Here is a 21,048-nt window from a genome sequence, read left to right as displayed (position 1 = left end):
ACTCACAGCCAAACTAAGACTTGAAACTTTTAAAAGTTAAAAATTAACTTTTTTTCCGGCCTCAATATTTTTTTTCAAATATTGCAACACAATCAATGCATTTATTATATTTCCTAAAAGTATATATATCTATTTTAGTATTTTTAAATACATTTAGGCACCGCACAATTCTTTTATCGAACATCAAAGCCAACTTTTTCTTTCTAATAGCTTTATTTTTTATTTTTTTATTTTTTTATAGGGAAATATTTTAAAATAATTTCAAAAAGCTTGTTTTCATCCGCTCTTTTTTTAAAAGGTCATTTTAAAAAGTTATAGGGGTCAAGTAAAGCCTAAGTAACTTTTAAAAGTCATAATTTGAAGCTCTTAAAGCTCTATCTTTTTTTTTTTTTTTTTAAATTATTTTGTTCATGTTTTTTTTTTTTTTTTTAAATTTACAAACTTATCCACATATTAACTATATTTCCTAAAAAGGGGTGTCAACACCCCATTTTGCCCTGACCAAATATAACAAAGGTGCCGTATTTATTATTATTATTATTATTATTATTATTATTAATACTTTTAGTATTATTATTATTATTACTATCATTAGTATATTATTATTATTATTATTATTATTATTATTATTATTATTATAAGTAGTACCTTATTATTATTATTATTATTATTCTAAAACAAAAACAGCAAAAGAAGTTAAAAAACAAAAACAAAAAAAGGGGCTAGGGTTTTATTTTAAAAGCCTATAAATAGGCACTATTCACGCAGGCAGGGGGGCCGAGGGCATTGTTCAATGTTCATCTTCTCCATCCGTCCACTCCCTCTCCAGCTCTAATTTACATTTTTCACTTCCTCTCTCCCTCACTCTCGAGTCTCCCTCGCACCGCCGCTCAAACTAGCCACCATCAACCAACCTCAGTCCCGGCAACACTCCCCCAACAGTAGCACCGGCACCATCGCCCTTCGCCTCTTTTTGAACACCCGCACGCCACACCAACCTCCATGCTCTCAGATCCCTTCCCATCTCTATTCACTGCGTCACCGCCCTCATCCCTCTAGCCACCTCACCGGCTTCATCCCTACGAGCACAGCTTCGGCCACGGTTCTATACCTTTGCAGATCCAGTCATTCCACGACCACCGTTACAACTGCTCTCCAACTCCCTAGCCATTGTGGTTGGTACGCAACACCACTGACCGAGCCCGTGTTCATATCCACCAGCCTCCACCGTCACCATCATCATCTCCATCGTCTCCCTCACCAGCCACAAGCCTCCACAACCACCACCATATTCATCATCCTCGGCCGCGAGCTCCACCAGATCTGACCACCCTCTCGGTTTCACCGCAGCAACAGATCACCGGCATTCTCACTCCCAGATCCTCACAACCAGACTCTCAATGCCGAACCTGCAACCACTTGCCTCGACCAAGGTCGCCTCACAACACCTAGCATCTCTACTGTTCACGCACAACATTTTTTCACCCACTCGACATTAGAGTTAGTGTCATACTCTGGCATTGAGGGGGACGGTGAGTTCTTCATCTCGGATTTCCTTCCATGAGGTTTTGAAATTTGATTTTTAATTTGGGTTTTCAGGAGTTTTGAGACATAGACATATGTGTGAGCACCTTGTGTTCGACCATTTGCGGCTGTGAGTTTATTGGTAATGTGTTGATTCATATATGCACTAATGATGTGGAAATTTTTCCAATGCATGCAAACTGTTCATGAATATGCTGGAGTGAAGACACACACCTATCCACACACCAACACATACTGCATACCTACATACACACACTTGGACACCTACATACACACACTGTTTGCACGTATGCACCCCTACCTTACACACCTGCAGACACTCAGCATTCACGCACCCACTAACACAGCATCAGTGTTCACACACAATACACACTATTTACTCATTACACACAAACATCTACACACACTATTCACACACCATAACATACACTGCTCACACACTTTTTCACACACCTTCACATGCTAATCTACTAATTTACTTACTAACATTTTATTTCTTTACTTGCATTCATACTAACCCTAACTCATACATTTACTAACTCATACTAACATTTATATATCTTGTATACTAACATTTACCTTCATTTACCTTCCTGCACTCCAACTTTTAATTTTCTGCATACTAACTTTTTAATTACTTGCATACTAACATTTATTTATTTGTACTTTAACTCTTACTAACTTTTATTTTCCTACATACTGACATTTACATTTCTTACACCCTAACTTTAACTTACTTGCATACTAACCCTTTTAATTTCTTATATACTAACATTTATTTATTTGGGCTCTAACACTTACTTTTCCGCACCCTTTTAATTTCTTGTGTACTTACATTTAATTTCTTGTATTCTAACTTGCATACTAACACATGCTAACTTACATACTAACATTTACTTACTTATATATTATTTCCTTTACACACATTTATGCACACACATTTTGCACATGTTATTTACACACAATTATGCACACACACTTTACACATGTTGTTTACACACATTTATGCACACACACTTTACACATATTATTTACACACATTCGTGCACACACGTACACACTTGTGTACACATTTTCACTCATACCCACACATTCCACATACCCAAGCACTTACATAAATCACACAGGCATGCAATTTCATTCATACCCATGCATACACATACACCCACATCCACATACATGCATATACATGCGTGCCATTTCACGCATACACATTCATGCATGCATTCATACACACCCACATCCACATACATGCATATACATGCGTGCCATTTCACGCATACACATTCATGCATGCATTCATACACACTCACATGCACATGCATATACAAGCATGCAATTTCACACATACACATGCATACACATACACATGCATTCACCTACACATACATGCATGCAATTTCACGCATACACATGCACGCATGCATTCATATACACCCACATTCATATACCCATGCATGCACTCACACTCGAACACATACATTCATATCCATGCACATGCATGCGTGCACTTACACTAAAACACACACATTCACGTGCTCATGCATGCAATGCACATAATCACATACTCATACACGTACGTGCATGCAACCCACCTCATGCATCCCGATATCACCTATGACATCATCATTTAGGTCATTGTCCATTCATGCATGCATGCATGAGTATTCTAGTCCATGCACGCACATTCATGCGTATTCATGTGCACACTTACACACACCATGCATGCGTGCTCCTTCTTGTCCATACACACATACGCTCATGCGGTACATCATCACCCATGACCTCATCCATTCATGCATATACACAACATTCACTCAACACCCATGCATGCACACATCCTCAATGCACATGCACATCCATGCATGCATGCACATTCATGCACGTACCCAATCATGCACACACCCTCAATGCACATGCACACATTCATACACGTACACATCCATGCATGCAAACACATTCATGCACGTACCCAATCATGCATGCACACACATTCATGCACATACTCAATCATGCACTCACCCTTAATGCGGTACATCATACACATACACATCCATGCATGCACACACATTCATGCACATGCTCATTCATGTATGCACATACATTCATGCATGTGCTTATTCATGCATGCACACATATTCACGCACATACACATCCATGCATACACATGGTCATGCATTCATGCTTATACACGCATTATGCATCATTCATGCACTCTAACATACACCTGAACACACATAACCCCCGCGTAAGGCAACCCGTATTGACTAATGGTCTGGACCAAGACTTTAAACTAGTTTTCCCCCCTGGACCGATCAGTGCTTAACGAACTCATTCCACGAACCGGTTCACACTGGTTTTCTTCATTTCACTTGTTTATTATTATATCCAGAAAATTCACAGAAAATCCATAAAATTTTTAAAAAAAAAACTCAGAAAATTAAAAAAAAAAAAAAAAGCTTTTCGACTTACCTTCATGGTTTTTTGTTTTAATTTTATTTGTGCTATTTTGAAGTTCAGGAAAAATATTAAAAAATCACTAAAATCACAAAAAAATTGTTTTCACACTTAGAAAAAATTTTTTAAAAAAATGTTTGTTAGGCCTAGAAAATCGTTTTCATCCCGAACAAATTCCAAAAACCTCCTGAAATAGTATTTTCCTACGTAGGAAAACCTATAAATTTCAAAACCCTCGAGAGCGTATTTTGTACCTTATTTTCTCGATTTTCCCATCCTAATGATCGCAACAAAGGGTATCGACTCTTTGAAATATTGGACGACCCCGGTTCCGAGGAAATACCTATATAGTATATGTTTTGTGCACTTTCTTTGATTTTTTGGAAGGAAGTAATTTTCAAATGCTTATTAGATTTATTTTGGGATAATTTTCGATTAATTTGGTACCGTTTGTAAGAATGGGTGCGTAGGGGGTGTTAATACCTTCCTCTCGCGTAACCGTACTCCCGAACCTGACTCTGGTAACGTAGACCGATTCTATCCCTAATAGGATAGCAATCAAGTGTTCTAACCGCACTCCAAAAGGTTAGTGACGACTCCATCACACATTGTTTTTCCACGAAAAATACTTTCAAAATACACATTCATTTTTCCCTGTTCGCAGCCACACCCAGTTGCCAGAGTGGTCTCTAGCGGGTCCGGGACGTCGCGACAAGGGGATTGAATATTTGAAATTGCTTTTTCTATTAAGATATTCAGTTTAAACTTTGAGGGACTACAAAATTAAATATGGAATAAGAGATGAAATACTTTTCATTATATAATCTAAAGTCTCAAGCTCAACATGGACATGTTCAAAACTAATAATGATGATAACCAAACAGTGTGTAATTCAAAATTTTAATTTAATTACTTTTAATTTTTTAAAAATTAAAACAATTGACAACCTTTCACCTACAAAATATTTTTACTTTTTGTTGCCATAATAAAGACAGTATTTATTATATCAACACGTAAAAAAAATTATGTTTTATTCAAATTCAAATTCATATAATTTTTTAAATTTAAAATTGAACTTCAAATTCTCAAACACTAAGTTAACAATTTTTAACATACAAATTTTCAAAAAAAATTAATTTCAATTTTTGTAAATTGATTTTGCATACCAAATATGAACTTAATATATTCATTTTGATCTATATTTAAAATGAAAGTTTACTTGTATAAATGAATGAGAAGTTACTTGTATATACATTCTATTAATCGAGTTATTTTTATTTATATTTTATAAAAAAACTAAATACTAAAAAAATAAAGAATATTTTCACAATATTAATTTTAAAAGATTACATGTCATAAATTGCCAACACCTAAAAGGCAAGGTTGTTAACTTGTTATGACTATAAATTTTTTTGATTTAAGAAGATAATTTGTTCAATTAAAAGTAACTCTCGTTAACACAACTTCAGAGTTTAAGAACCTTTTAAATGGAGAAGATGTAATACAAAATTGTATTGAAATTTATCGAAATTCATCAAAATTCAAATCTAAGGTTTGAATCTATACCTCTAGAACTTTGAGAGAGACCTTAGATTTCGGACCTTGGATTTGACTTTTGATGGATTTGAACAAAATTTAATACAAATTTTGTATTACATATTTTTCAAATTCACACATCCAAACTCAAGGCTTCCCCCAAACATAGGGTTACTATTTTTCCCTCTTCACTCAACATTATTGTATTTATGCATTATTGTCCTCATTATCCTATTATTATTATTATTTTGAAATCATATATCATTTCAAGAATTTTAAAATGGATAATTGTGTTTGTAATGGTCAAGAATGTCTTGATTGTCCTCATCAATTGTTAATGTTGATAGCTGTTATTTATGGTGTGGCTCTTATACTTTATGGGTTATAAACAAAGAGAAGAAAAACATATGAATGTGTTCTTGGTGCAAAGTAGCAGCAGGGACTCGTCAACGAGTGCCCTATCCTCGTCGACAAGGAGATTAAGAGAGTAAGAAAAATTCAGAGTTTCTAAGATACCGAGAGTAGAAAAATGGGCTCGTCAACGAGTGGACAGACTAGTCGACGAGTGTCATTTTTTGTCTCTTCAACGAATCCCCTGTTCTCATCGGTGAGTAGTTCTAGGCTGCAGTTTTTTGAATTTTGAATTTGAACATTGGGGTGGTTGGGTAATTGGAGGGAAACTTCTGAGGGACTATTATATATGTCATTCTGGGCGTGTACAAACAGCGTGAGTGATCATTTGTGAAGTGTATTGTGTACTATGATATTTCCTTAGTGAAATTCTTGTGTCATTGCTTCTATGGATGTAGTTTTTGCCGAACCACGTAAATCTTATTGTTGTGTTTGCTATTTCTTGTTTACTGGTTGTGATTGATTTACTTGTTGCGTTTTTATTCCACTGTGCATCCTTTATCTGATCATTATTCACATTAAATTGGTATCAGAGCGATTGTTGTTATGACATCGGGATCATTGTCTGTAGGATTGACATTGTCAAATTTGATGGAATCGAAAATTTTGGTTTATAGTAAAGGAGAGTCAAGGATATTCTCATGTAATAAGGAATGAGTAAGGTTGTAGTAACCCGTATAATTATGGGAATTAAATAATAAAAAAAGATAGGGAAAAAGAATTTTAAAAGGGGGACACAACAGGCCCTTGTCGACAAAAAGTCTTCTTGGGCTCATCGACGTGGACGCGTGTAACGACTCAACCCTTTATATGAACCCAGGTGTCACTCTCTTATACCAAATACCTATACCTGTTCAAGATATGGAAACAACCTGCCCTAAATAGGGACATACGAGTATAAATCATACACAATCATGATGTAAATGTAGCGAAAAAACATAAACATCCATTGGGATTTCTACTAGACTTATACCAGAGCTTACTAATACATCCATAATTTACATAAATTTGGACTTAGAATGATTTTCATTATTATAACCCTCCAAAAAGGAACTTCCTCCAAGTTTAATACAAAATTCATATGCTTACGTAAGCTAACCAAAAATTATCTCCCTAGTCCCTTTTCTTACTAGGACCGACGTCCTGATGGACCTGAAAACAAAGGTTGTAAGATAGGGTGAGATACCTCTCAGTAAGGAAGAAGGAGTTACAACAGTGTGTGACCGCATACATGCATATTTTAATAAGAACTCATGCATTCAAAACATTTGTTTATAATACTGTATCACATAACATTTATTTGCACATAAAGTATTTAAATCATGCATATGACTATTAGAACAACTCCAGCTTGGTATGACGGTTTGCCTATTTACCTCGTGGCATGGGTTGTGCACTGATTGCCTCTGACAGTGTCGTGTTCGTGCAGACAAAAGCCGAGCATCTTTTATGATCCGACCGCCCCCTGGTTTATTTTTACCAGCAGCTTACTAACTCCTCGCAGGTGGACCATCTAATGTACTCATACTGATTTCTCATGTATGGTTGCATTGTACTGCTAGCATCGGTACCTAACCCTAGGAGTTTATTTCAACCCCCGAACTGAAGTGTTTTTCAACCCCTTTTACTGAAGTTTCTTTCAACCTATTTTGGTCACAAGCTGTGGTTCCAGTATCATATATACAATTTATAGCAAAACAGTAACTTGTTCAATTCCAGTATTTTTCACAAATTCAGATAGTCACATTGGGTTCAAACTGGCGCCTTTCCACTCGGTTTACCCCTCTTTGTTTACTGATTCAGCTCAGTGTATCACCGGCCTCCGTTTGTCACGTTCCCAATATAACAAATTGGAAATTCATTCCCATATTCTATATCAATAGTATAGAAAATCCATTCATTTCCGTTTCAACATATATCACACAAGTTTAATCCAAAAACTCGATAAATGATAGAAATCAAGTAAACATCATTTAAATGAATAAGTAAAGGATTCGAGCCTCTCCTACTATAGTATAAATGTAAATAAATGATTTTTGTAAAGTTTGGAGATCATACACCGAAATCCTCGTTTTTTCCAAAAATCGTAAAATCATAAAACCATCATTTCTACTTGGTAGAATTTAGCAAATAAGCAGTTAAATCATACATAATAACATAAACTAGCTTTTTAGCGGTTTAGTTTTCTAAAAATACTGTTGTAATCAAATTTCCCTTACCTTATACTCGAAATGAAACTTCGTACGAACACGGTCCAAATCGACAACCCTAGATCCCGAAAACCTAAAACCACAGAACAAAATCTTACTACAACTTCAACTACTATCCAAATATCTAATCAAAACTAAGATCAGCTCCCTACCTCGATTTTTGGGAAAAACCCAAAAATCTTTGAAACGACGATTCGATCCGCTAAAATTGTAGACTTTTCTCTTTTGATCCACGCAATACCCTCCATTTTTGGAAACGGATGACGAACGGCAAAGAATCCTAGAGAGAGAGAGATTCGCAACTTAGAGAGAGAGAGAGAGAGAAGAGAGAGAGAGAGAAAGAGAGAGAGAGAGAGAGAGAGAGAGAGAGAGAGAGAGAGAGAGAGAGCTTTTGGGAGAATCTGAACTCCTAAGCAACTCAAATGGGATATTTATAAGGCCTTTGACCCGGTCCAATTCGTTGACGAGGCGGCGTCTTCGTCGACGAATCCACCACAAAAATCATCGACGAGGCCCTGAATTTCGTCGATGAGGATTTCCCGAGAACCTCCCGAAATCCCTCGGCATTCTCTCATCGACGAGGCTCTGAAGGACTTCATCGATGAATGTGATCCTTCATCGACGAATCCTACTCATACAGGTTTGGGTCTCTACAATCTCGTCTCCTTATAAGAATTTCGTCCTCGAAATTTACTACTAATTGCTAACATAATCTTTTCTTATAATTTCGCTTACAAAAGACTCGACCATCATCTACAAAGTGACTTTGGCCTAAATTCATTACATATCCTCACATATGGCGGAGGAATACCGTGGTTACCCAAAAGATACATCAGAAGATTACATACATAGAGAAAACTCTCCCAAAGACTTTACCATTTAATCAATACTATCTACTACATATTCATATACTATCAAATAACTGTGGGTGCTTCTGGCGTATCTCAGATTCTAATTCCCATGAAGCTTCTTCTACTGTATGGTTACGCCATAATACCTTCATGAGAGGTATTTCCTTGGTCCGTAACTGCTGTACTTTTCGATCTAATATCTGCACTGGTACTTCCTCATACGATAAGGTATCACTAATCTCTACAAGTTCGTAACTCAGTACGTGCGATGGATCTGGTACGTACTTCCTCAGTACAGACACGTGAAATATATCATGGACTCTGGATAATGTTGGAGATAAAGCCACTCGATAAGCCACTGAACCTATCCTTTCAAGGATTTAAAAAGGCCCGACATACCAAGGACTTAGCTTCCCCTTCTTCCCGAATCTCATCACCCCCTTCATCGAAGTGATTTTCAAGAATACCATATCACCTACTTCAAATTCCAACCCTCGCCGACGAGTAACAGCATAACTTTTCTGTCGACTCTGAGCTGCTTTAATTCATTCCCTGATTAATGCGACCTTTGCAGATGTCTGTTGAACCATTTCTGGATCTAGTATCTGCCGCTCACCTACCTGATCCCAATACAACGGAGATCGACACGGACAACCATACAAAGCCTCATAAGGTGTCATCTCTATGCTTGCCTGGTAACTGTTGTTATATGCAAATTCAACAAGCGGTAGATATCATATCCAACTATTACCAAAATCTAGTATACAAGCTCGCAATATATCCTCTAACGTCTGAATAGTCCTCTCCGACTGTCCATCCGTCTGCGGGTGAAAAGACGTGCTGAATGTCAATCGCGATCTCAAGGCATCCTGTAAACTCTTCTAGAAACGAGATGTAAAAAGCGGATCCTGATCTGAAACAATAGAAATAGGGACACCATGGAGTCGTACCACTTCCTGCACATACAGTTCTACTAGCCTATTTAGAGAGTAGCTGACTCTGATTGGAATGAAGTGTGCAGTCTTCGTCAATTGATCTACTATAACCCACATGATATTCTGCCCATGCACCGCCGGAGGTAAACCCGTCACAAAATCCATCGAGACATGTCCCCACTTCCACTGAGGGACGTCGAGTGGCTGAAGCGGTCTTGCCGGCTTTTGATGTTCTGCTTTGATCTACTAACATGTCAGGCACCGTTCTACAAATCAGGTGATCTCTTTTTTTATATTAGACCACTAGAAAGATTCCCTCAAATCCCGGTACATTTTTGTACTACCAGGATGTACAGTATAAAGTGAATGATGTGCCTCCTCTAGAATGACCCGTTTTTATCACAACATCATTCGGTACACAAACCCTGCCGCGAAATCTAAATATCCCATCATCAGAGATACTGAAATCTGGCTTTAGCCCCTTCTGGATTCCTTCCGTAATCTCAACCAACTCGGGATCCTCCTTCTGCACCACACGAATCCTCTCCTACAAAGTTGGCTGTACCACCAAGCTAGCAAGGACAGCTTGATGGTTTCCTTCCACTACCTCCAAACTTAATTTCTCAAGGTCCATGCAGATCTGATGCTGAACCTGAACTGCTGAGACTGTTGTGTCAACTGACTTCCGACTCAGAGCATCAACTACCACATTAGCTTTTCTTGGGTGGTAGCTAATAACAAAGTCGTAGTCTTTAATAAATTCAAGCCACCTATGTTGTCTTATATTGAGCTCCTTCTGGGTGAAAAAGTATTTCAGACTTTTATGGTCGGTAAAAATCTCACACCTTTCACCATATAAGTAATGCCTCCAAATTTTCACTGCAAACACTACCGCTGCTAATTTTAAATCATGCGTCGGGTAGTTCTTCTCGTATTCTTTGAGTTGACGAGAAGCATAAGCCACTACTTTGTCCTACTGCATTAGAACACAACCAAAACCCTTTTTCGAAGCATCACTGTATATAACAAAACCACCATCACTGGATGGAAGTGTCAGAACTGGAGCAGTGACCAGTCGCCGTTTCAACTCCTGGAAACTCAGTTCGCACTCATCCGTCCAATAATATCTCTCGTTCTTCTGCGTGAGTTTCTTCAAAGGACTTGCTAAACTGGAGAACCCTTCAACAAACTGACGACAGTAACCTATAAGACCCAGAAAACTTCTAACCTCCTGCACATTCTTCGGTCTCGCCCAGTCCACTACTACTTCTATCTGATTCGGGTCTACTGATACACCTTCTTTAGACACTACGTGCCCTAGAAATGCAATTTGTCCTAGCCAGAACTCGCACTTCTTCAGTTTAGGATATCATGTTCTACAACATGTGCAATACTAGCCTCAAATGAACTTCATGTTTTACAGCACTCCCAGAATATACTAGGATATCATCAATAAATACCACAACGAACCGGTCTAGATGTTCGTGGAAGACCCTGTTCATCAAATCCATAAATGCTGCAGGTGCATTAGTCAAACCAAAAGACATAACCATAAATTCAAAATGGCCATACCGGGTTCGAAATGCAATTTTCGAGATGTCCTCCGCTTTCACCTTCAGCTGGTGATACCTAGATCGTAGGTCAATTTTAGAGAAGACCTGTGTGCCCTGAAGTTGATCAAACAAATCATCGATCCTGGGTAGCGGATACTTGTTCTTTATCGTTACCTTATTCAGTTCTCGATAGTCGATGCACACGGGTGCTCCCCAAGGAGAAACACTAGGTTGAATATACCCCTTGTCAAGCAACTCTTGAAGTTGTTCCTTTAACTCTCTTAGCTCACCTGGAGCCATACGATACGGAGCTTTCGATATCGGCGCTGTATCTAGAGCTAATTCTATGGAAAATTCCGACTCACGGTCTGAAGGTAATCCTGGTAAGTCCTCTAGAAACACGTCAGGGAATTCGCATACCACAGGAATCCTTTCCAATTCCCGTTCTCCTATTGGTGTGTCTTTCACCATTGCCAGATATCCTTGGCACCCCTTATGAAATAGCCTCCTAGCTTGTATAGCAGAAAGGATACGTGGTGTAGAACGCACACACGATCCAAGGAACTGAAATTCCTGCTTTCCTGGTGTGACGCCCCGATTTTCATACAATATTTTTTAAATAATAACTAAATAATCATGTCATAAATCCATTAATCGGCCACGTCAACAATTCTACTATCATTCATACAACCCGACCCGCATTGGGTACCGAGTAAAAAGTATTTTATTAAACAATCTAACAGCGGAAGACAGTATATACACATTAGTCAGAATACAATACCCAGAGTATCAACGTACATAAATACATAACACTATCTCATACCCAAAAATATTACAACCCTAGGGAACCACACCTCCCTAGTCAAAACTCACCCTGTATCTCTGGGTCCCAGCTCTTTATGATCACGGAGCTCTACCACCTGGCCTATCTCTGTCCCCTGAAAAATTTAGATAATTTGGGTGAGACACATCTCAGTAAGAAGGAATAGATTATTTACAGTGTGTGGCCAAATGAGTACAATTATAATACACTTTACTTTTCAAATCACCATTTCATCTGAGAAAATACACTGATATTCACATACACATAATCATATAGATATACAACAGAAGCTTTTATAAGCTTTAAAATCATTTATCAAATTCAATGATTCCAACACATATTTACACGCGAAGTTCTTGAGAATAGGAAAGGTTACCCGCCCATACAGGTAGCTTCCCTCTGCCCTAACACGTTATGCAGCCGAGTATGACCACATCTAATACCCATCAGGGCACTCACCTTACTCAGTATGCCCTCAGGCGGAGAGTTTCACTTCGTCTTAATTATTTATATAATTAACTCACACTGTTCCATTTCTCAATTTTATCATTCTTTATTTCTCAATTTCCATTCTTTCTTTCATTTCTCATTTTAGCCAATTTTATCATTCTTTCACTTTTCATTTCCACTTTACTTTTCGGCTCATGAGTATCCTCGGTATCAAATACCAACATCGCGTCTGTAACTCATGGCCACCTTGAGGATCTTTCTATACACGTCATGCTTCCCACCATAGTCAAGGTTGTGCGGCCCGAAGGCTAGATCTAACCGCGGTTGGCCGACCCGGTTAGATCAAATATCATATCACATATCGCGTTTGTAGTACGACTGGCCGGCCTAATATCCTGATCCGGACTCAGGAGGCCCAACAACCCTACACAATGGCACAATCGACTGTCATGCCACACGCTCCAAGAGTCTGTATGGTTGCACTAACACCACTCGCAACGGTACCGTACTCAATATCATAACCATCCAATAGTGTTTACCACCACATAAACACAATCATTATGCGGTATTGACATTTCATTAATTATATTCTAGTATATCACAATTCAGTTCAATATAAATATTCTCATCATTTTCCATGCACATTTCATCAACTCGTAATATCATATATCATATTTCACATATTTTTCACATTTTTCCAAAATAGTCATATCAGTAATTTGTACAAACTCATTTCTCATGCAAACAATCCACTCACAAATAAATACCACATTTCATTATTTTCCAATATCAATAATTCACAAAATTTTATTTTCCAGGCAAAACATTTCTACTCATATAATAATACTATATTACATTATTTTTCACTAATCACATCAGTAATTTTCATCTCAATATTTTCTTAAAAATTACTCATCGTTATATTTTACACTCCAAAATACCACAATTTAAAATCACTCAAATGCCACACAGTTTATCTGATATTTATATCATAATAATTTTTAGACAAAATATCATATGCTCATTTTCATATATTAATTCAAATAATAATTCTAAAAACACTGTTATAATTTATGCCCCTTACCTGACTTACTGAGAGTTTCGCTAGAACCCAAAGTCTCACGCCCTTGGCGCCCGAAATTTAACTCCTGCAATTTACATTTTCCCCAGATTAATTAACTAATTTCCTCCAAAACAATACTCAACTAACCTTCCATAAGCTCCATATACCCCAAATAAATATTTAAACTATTATTTAAAACGCCCACTTAATTTTCTAAATTTTACCTGCGGGTCCCAAAATTACACCCGCGGTGCTCACTCGGGCCCTAAATTCCATAAATTCCACTTCAACCCAAAATGCTCAATATTTAAACATTTCTAAATTAATGCTAATTAATTAAAAATAAGCCCCTTAATAACCCCTGCACCCCAAATTTGGGGTTTTGGCCCGACACCTCCACGAGAATTCCGTCCCGCTAGACTTGTAGAGAATCATCCCTAGATTCTCATGGTGGTGTCCGTTCATCAATTAGGCTTACATTTTGCAAGAAATTAAAGAAAAAGGAAAAAATGGCTTACCCTAGGGAATACACATACGCCGCTCCTACCACCGATCCACTCCGGTAGAAATGATGGCAGTGGCGAATGGAGTCTAGTGGTATCTTCGGATTTTCGATCGGGTGAAAATCTATCACGAAATCGAGGAGAGAGGGAGAGAGAACGTGAGGAGAGAGAGAGTGAGTTGAGAGGCTGCGCAGAGATGAAAAAAGAAAAGAAGAAGAAGAAGAAGAAGAAGAAGAAGAGACTTAAAATTAATTTTAAATCTCCTGAAGCTTCAGCAAGCTTCAGGAGGATAATAATAATAATATTTAATTAATATTAATAATAATATATTTTATTAATAAAATAAAAATAAATTTTTAATTAATTAATTTTTTTCTTTTTTTAAAAAATTTGATTAATTAATTAATTAATTAATTTTTTTTTTGGGTAATCATTCTACTAATCTTTTATAACCCTTTTTGGGGTTATTACACTTGGCGGTCTAAACAACACCTCCGTCTTACAGCAATCAATACTGGCATAGCTGGCACACAACCAGTCCATCCCTAAGATGATATCAAAGTCATATATGTCGTACACCACAAAATTAACTGGTAGTATCCTCCCCTGTATTTCAATCGGAAAGTCCCGAACTACCTTGCTACACCCGACCATCGATCCAGACGATGTAGCCACCACTAGTTCATCACCTAGCAATTGCACTTCTAATCCACACAATTTAACAAAGCCTTGGGAAATAATAGAATGTGTTGCCCCGAAATCAAATAATACTACAGCTTAATGAGGAAGCATGTAAATGATACTTGTGACTACATCATCAGCGTTCTCAGCGTCACCAGGAGTCAAAGAATATACCCTAGCCTGGGTAGTACCCCCTGCTGACCGCCATGCTGTGTCGAAGCATTCCCTCTGTATTGCTACTGCAAGACTCCATTATTCTTCTGCATCTGACAGTCTCTCATCTGATGTACCACACCGCATACAGGCTCCCGTAGACAACCAACACTGCCCCTGGTGTTTCCTACCACATAAAGAGCAATGTGGAAATTATGCAGCATTCTGGGACGTACCACCACTGTTTTTCTTCCACTTACCCTGTCCTGCCCCAGACGAATAATTAGGAGGCGCTGGCCTCTTCTTTGCAACCTGAACCTCTGCATCCTCTAGTAAACACTCCTATGCTACCGTGACTTTATCAACCAACGTAGCAAAGTCCTGCAGCTGCAAGATCACCGTCTGCTTACAGATCTCGCTCCTCAGACCCCTCTGAAACTTCCAAGCCTTCTTCGCTTCATCAGGAATCACGAATGGAGCAAATCGAGACAGCTCCTGGAATTTGGCAGCATACTGCTACACTGTTAACGATCCCTGCATCAAATTCATGAATTTCTTCATTTTCGCATTTCTAATTGTGGCCGAAAAATAACATTCAAAGAAGAGCTCTTTGAATCGGGCCTACGTCAATGCTATTGGTATCGGTCGGTGCTCTACCATCTATTTTTCAGACACCCACCATCTTTTAGCCTCCTCTGCCAACTTGAACGTGGCGAAGGTTACTTTCTGCCTTTCAGTGCAGTTCAACACATTTAAGATCTTCTCAATCTCTTGGATCCAATTCTCAGCACGAACTGGATCTGTACTGCCCATAAAAGCAAAGGGCTTCAATTTGGTTGATTACGCACTTAAATTGCGTAATTAGGTGCTTTAATTCATGCATTGGGAATCCTATTTTGTATTTAAATGCCTAATTACTCTCAATATTTTAACATTATGTTCTATTTATAATATTTTAGTTTTATTAAGTAATTTATGAAATTTTGGAATTTTTTCTTATAGGGCAACTATCGGAAGCCAAAAATCCGACGACACTTTTTAATCTGTGCGTAACTCTCTCATCCAACCTCTGATTTAGATGATTTAGGATGCCATAGAAAGATAAGAAAATGTTCTACAATTTTCATGTTTTTTATTTTGCAAAATAATGGATGCATCAAGATCAAAATCAGACGTGAAGTTAGCATACGCCGTTTTATGGATTATTTCAACAATTTTTCGTAATCTTGGCGTAACTTTCTCATCCGAACTCCTATCGAAACGATTCAAAATTTTGAGAAAAGCTGAAAAAGAGCTCTACATATTTTGTGTTTTAAGATTTGAGAGTTACGAGCTGTAAGAGGGTCAAAAGTGGGCTTGAAAGAAGAGGGTAGTTCGTGTACCTTTGAAAAAAAATGAGATGTGACGCGGCCATGCAGCCGGGTCATCTCAGAAGGGTGAGGTGCTGGGTACATAGAAAGGAAAGACAAAAGAAAGGAAAGAAAAGCAAAGAAAGGAAAGACAAAAGCAAAGGAATGAAAAAAGTCAAAGAGGAGGGTTTCTTTGGAGAGAGCCGTGTGCAAGAAGAGAGGAGGGGGGGCAGCGTGCTCTGGGAGAGAGAGGGAGGCCGCATCTTACAGAAAGAAAGAATTGATTTTTCTTGGTTAGACACACAAGGGAGGCGAAACCACATAAAATTTCTTGGAAAAATTATTTTTTGGGAGCTTTCTTGTGGTTATCTTTTGGGGGTGCTGCGAAGATACACACACAACCAGCAAAGGAGAGTTGAAAGCACGCAAAAATAATATCTTTTCGGAATCGAAAGGCGGCGAACAACGGTGGTGTTCGGGGTGTTCGTGACGCGCGACGGCGGTGCGGCGAGTGTTGATCTTTCCCGTACACTCCAAATTGAAGAAAATATGGTGAAATCTGTTATGTTGGATTTAATTTTTAGAATGAACTAAATTTTTGAATTCTAGGAAAATGATGTAGCCAGTTTCGAACTATGCTTGCTCATTGATGCTAATCTGAAGTAGTTTTCATTAATGTTTGTTTGAGTTATTTTGTGCCTAATGCTTTTAATTAATTGACCATTAATTAAATGATTTTAGTCTTGTGATTTGCTACTGAAAGGGGGGATTATAGGATAGATCTTGGATAATTCAGCATAGGTAAATATAGAGATCGAAAGACTTGTATGAACCTACGTAACATTAAAAATCGAGGGTCTTACTGCGTTCTTGCATTATTAATTTGCATACTGTTATGTTAAATAATAAACAAGAATAGGTTTTGATTGACTATCGAAAGAGGCTTTTGGAAAAATTGGCGATTTGCTAACAAATAGAGAAAACGAAGTTGAATTAGCTAAATGAGTAAAGCATAGTGAGGAACTAGGTGAAATCGGTTTCCTAGAAGTTTTCACCATCATCAATTTGACACGCAATATCCAGTTTTAAATTCTCCTGAATAGTTTATTTAAAGTAGCTTTGTTAAATTTCGCAGTCTAAAATTATTAATTTTTCTAAATAAAATCAAGGTTAGTAAAATTTAGGTACTTGGTAAAATTAAGACATCAATCCCTAAGGACGATACTTTGCACATCATTACATTATAAAACTACGATACTGTGCACTTGCAGTTTGTACTAGTCAAGTTTTTGGCGCCGTTGCCGGGGATTGAGTTTTTTTTAGTTTTGCCAATATCGATACAAAGTGATCTTGGTTTTAATTTAGAATTTTATTTTTATATTTTTATTTATTTATTTTATTTTATTATTATTTTTTTGTATGTCTCGTGTGTTTTTTATGTTGGATGCGCAGTGCTAGAACACGTGCCATTATTCCTTTTGATCCAGAGATTGAAAGAATGCTTAGAGCATTAAGGAAAAAGAGGGTATTAGCCATGGAGAATGGACAAGATAATGCACAGCCACGCGCCCTAAGGATTATGTGCGACCAGTTGTGAATGACAACTATTCGGGTATCAGACACTAGCCCATTAATGCCAACAATTTTGAGCTCAAACTCGCATTAATCAGCATGGTGCAGCAGGCCCAATTCAGTGGATCGCCACTTGATGATCCCAATATCCATTTAGCAATGTTTTTGGAGATTTGTGATACTGTGAAGATCAATGGTGTTACTAAAGACACCATTAGACTGAAATTATTCCCTTTCTCTTTGAGGGACAAAGCAAGAGGTTGGCTACAGTCGCTACAACCTGGGAGTATTACTAGTTGGCAGGACATGGCATAAAAATTTCTAGTTAAATTCTTTCCACCAGCAAAAACAGCTCAACTCAGGAGTGAGATTGGTCAATTCAAGCAGTATGATTTTGAATCACTCTATGAAGCATGGGAAAGGTATAAAGATTTGATTCAACGTTGCCCACAACATGGATTGCCGGATTGGTTGCAAATTCAGATGTTCTGGGAAAACGCAGACTTTAGTTGATGCTACATCTGGGGGAACTTTGATGTCAAAGACACCTAAGGGTGCTACTGCTCTTTTGGAAGAAATGGCCTCAAATAACTATCAATGGCCAACTGAAAGAACTATGGCTAAGAAAGTTGCTGGAATTCATGAATTGGAGCCATTTGCTGCACTTTCAGCTCAAGTCGCTTCTCTATCCCATCAAATTTCAGCTTTGACAACCCAGAGGATACCACAAGGTGCAGAATATGTGGCAGCTACAAGTAGGACAGATTCGAGTATTGGAGCGAGTTAAGAACAGGTTCAATACATCAATAATCGGAACTACAATTATCGTGGTGATCCTTTGCCACAATATTACCATTCAGTGCTTCGAAATCATGAGAATTTGTCTTACGGAAATACAAGGAATGTGCTGCAACCTCCTGCAGGATTTGAGAGTCATCAAGGTGAGAAGAAGATGTCACTTGAGGATGCCATGATATCTTTTGTTGAGGAGACAAAAGCAAGGTTTAAAAAGACAGATGCACGACTAGACAACATTGAGACTCAGTGCAACAATATGGGAGCCACTATGAAGAACCTTGAAATGCAAATTGGGCAATTGGCCACGACTATAAATACCCAACAGAGAGGAACTTTTCCTAGCAACATAGAAGTGAATCCTAAGGAACAATGCAATGTCATCACACTTAGGAGTGGAAGAGAAATTGAGAAATCACCAGCAAAGGAAACCATGTCCACACCTACACCTGAAAAGAATGGTCGAAGCAAGAATAAAGGGGAAGAAGAGGAGGTTGTGGATGACACACCAAGAGAGACGGACACATTTCCAGCAATTTCATTTCCTAACAATCCTCCTATTCTCTCTACTTCACTTCCTTATCCTCAACGCTTTCAAAAGCAAAAATTAGATAAGCAATTTTCTAAATTTTTGGATATTTTTAAGAAAATTCACATAAATATTCCTTTTGCAGTTGCCTTGGAACAAATGCCAAACTATGTCAAATTCTTGAAGGAGATCATTTCAAAGAAAAGAAGGTTGGAGGAGTTCGAAACAGTGAAGCTTACCGAGGAGTGTAGTGCTATTCTTCAAAAGAAATTGCCTCAAAAATTAAAAGATCCAGGGAGTTTTACTTTGCCTTACACTATTGGAAATTTATTTTTTGATAAAGTTTTATGTGATCTTGGTGCTAGTATTAATCTTATGCCACTTTCTGTTTGCAGGAAATTGGGACTTGGAGAGATGAAACAAACAACCATTTCGTTGCAACTAGCAGACCGATCCATCAAGTATCCACGTGGAATCATAGAAGATGTATTGGTAAAAGTGGATAAATTTATTTTTCCTACTGATTTTGTGGTGTTAGATATGGAGGAAGACCAAGAAGTCCCGCTAATTCTTGGCCAACCATTCTTGGCCACTGGAAGGGCTTTAATTGATGTTCAAAAGGGTGAGTTAACATTGAGAGTGGATAAGGAAGAGGTTATGTTCAACATCTACCAAGACATGAGATTCTCAGAAGATCCAAGCACTTGTTTTCGAGTAGATGTCATTCATCAAGGTGTAGAAAAAGTCTTTCAAAAAGATGTACAAGCTGATCACCTAGAACGATCCTTGCAGCAAATTACAACACAGCAGCGTGTGGGGAGGCTAGAACCTATGGTAGCAAAGACAGATTCTATAATCTCTAAAGAAAAATGCAGCAACCTATATCTCTAAAGTTGAAACAATTCCCTGAGCATCTTCACTATGCATTCTCAGGTGATGCGTATGAAAATGCAAAAATCTACAAAGAGCAGATGAAGAAGTGGCATGAAAAACAGATTCTTAGGTGTGAGTTTGCTCCAAGACAACAAGTTCTACTCTTCAACTCACGATTAAAACTCTTCCCAGGGAATATATTCAGAGTTAATGGTCAGAGATTGAAGCACTATTATGGAGAACAAATGGAGAGGAACTGTGCATTTATTCCTCTTGGTGATCCTGGTTGATGAAGATTGAAACGTCTGACTGGAGACTTTAAAACAAGCGCTTATGGGAGGCAACCCAGAGAGTTTTTCTTTTGTTTATTTCCTTTATCTTTATTATTTATTTATTTATCTATGCACTTTTGAATAATTTAGATTTTCGATGCAGGTTTATTTGGCATGAGTACAGAGCTGAAAATTAAACTCCTCGACGGATTCACCAATAAGTCAGGGAAGTTTCTTTCTTTTCTTCAATCCTTCTCATTTTTGAATAACATTGAAAAAAAAAAGTGTGAATATGGATGATTAGGCCATGCGTGACACTACTTATGCCCTTCATATATTTGCATATAACCTAGGAGTACATACTTGGGTCATTTATGTGTGGTTTCTATTTATATGGCTAAACTAGGACTCATTGAAAGTTGATTGGTAGTGCAATTGTGTTAATATGGCCATATAAACTCTTGTATATACATGGTATCTCTTGAGA

At 37.7% G+C, this 21,048-nt stretch overlaps 1 non-coding gene across 1 annotated transcript; it reads right to left on the bottom strand.

Moving 5' to 3' along the window:
* Window positions 1-18,446: 18,446 nt before the first annotated feature.
* Window positions 18,447-18,553, bottom strand: LOC131161036 (small nucleolar RNA R71). Its single transcript, XR_009138199.1, has one exon. It is a non-coding gene; the product is annotated as a small nucleolar RNA R71 (small nucleolar RNA).
* Window positions 18,554-21,048: the final 2,495 nt, after the last annotated feature.

This window comes from Malania oleifera, chromosome 7 (assembly GCF_029873635.1).
Source record: "Malania oleifera isolate guangnan ecotype guangnan chromosome 7, ASM2987363v1, whole genome shotgun sequence".
In the NCBI taxonomy this organism is placed as follows: domain Eukaryota; kingdom Viridiplantae; phylum Streptophyta; class Magnoliopsida; order Santalales; family Ximeniaceae; genus Malania; species Malania oleifera.
This window is presented reverse-complemented; position numbering and strand designations above follow the sequence as displayed.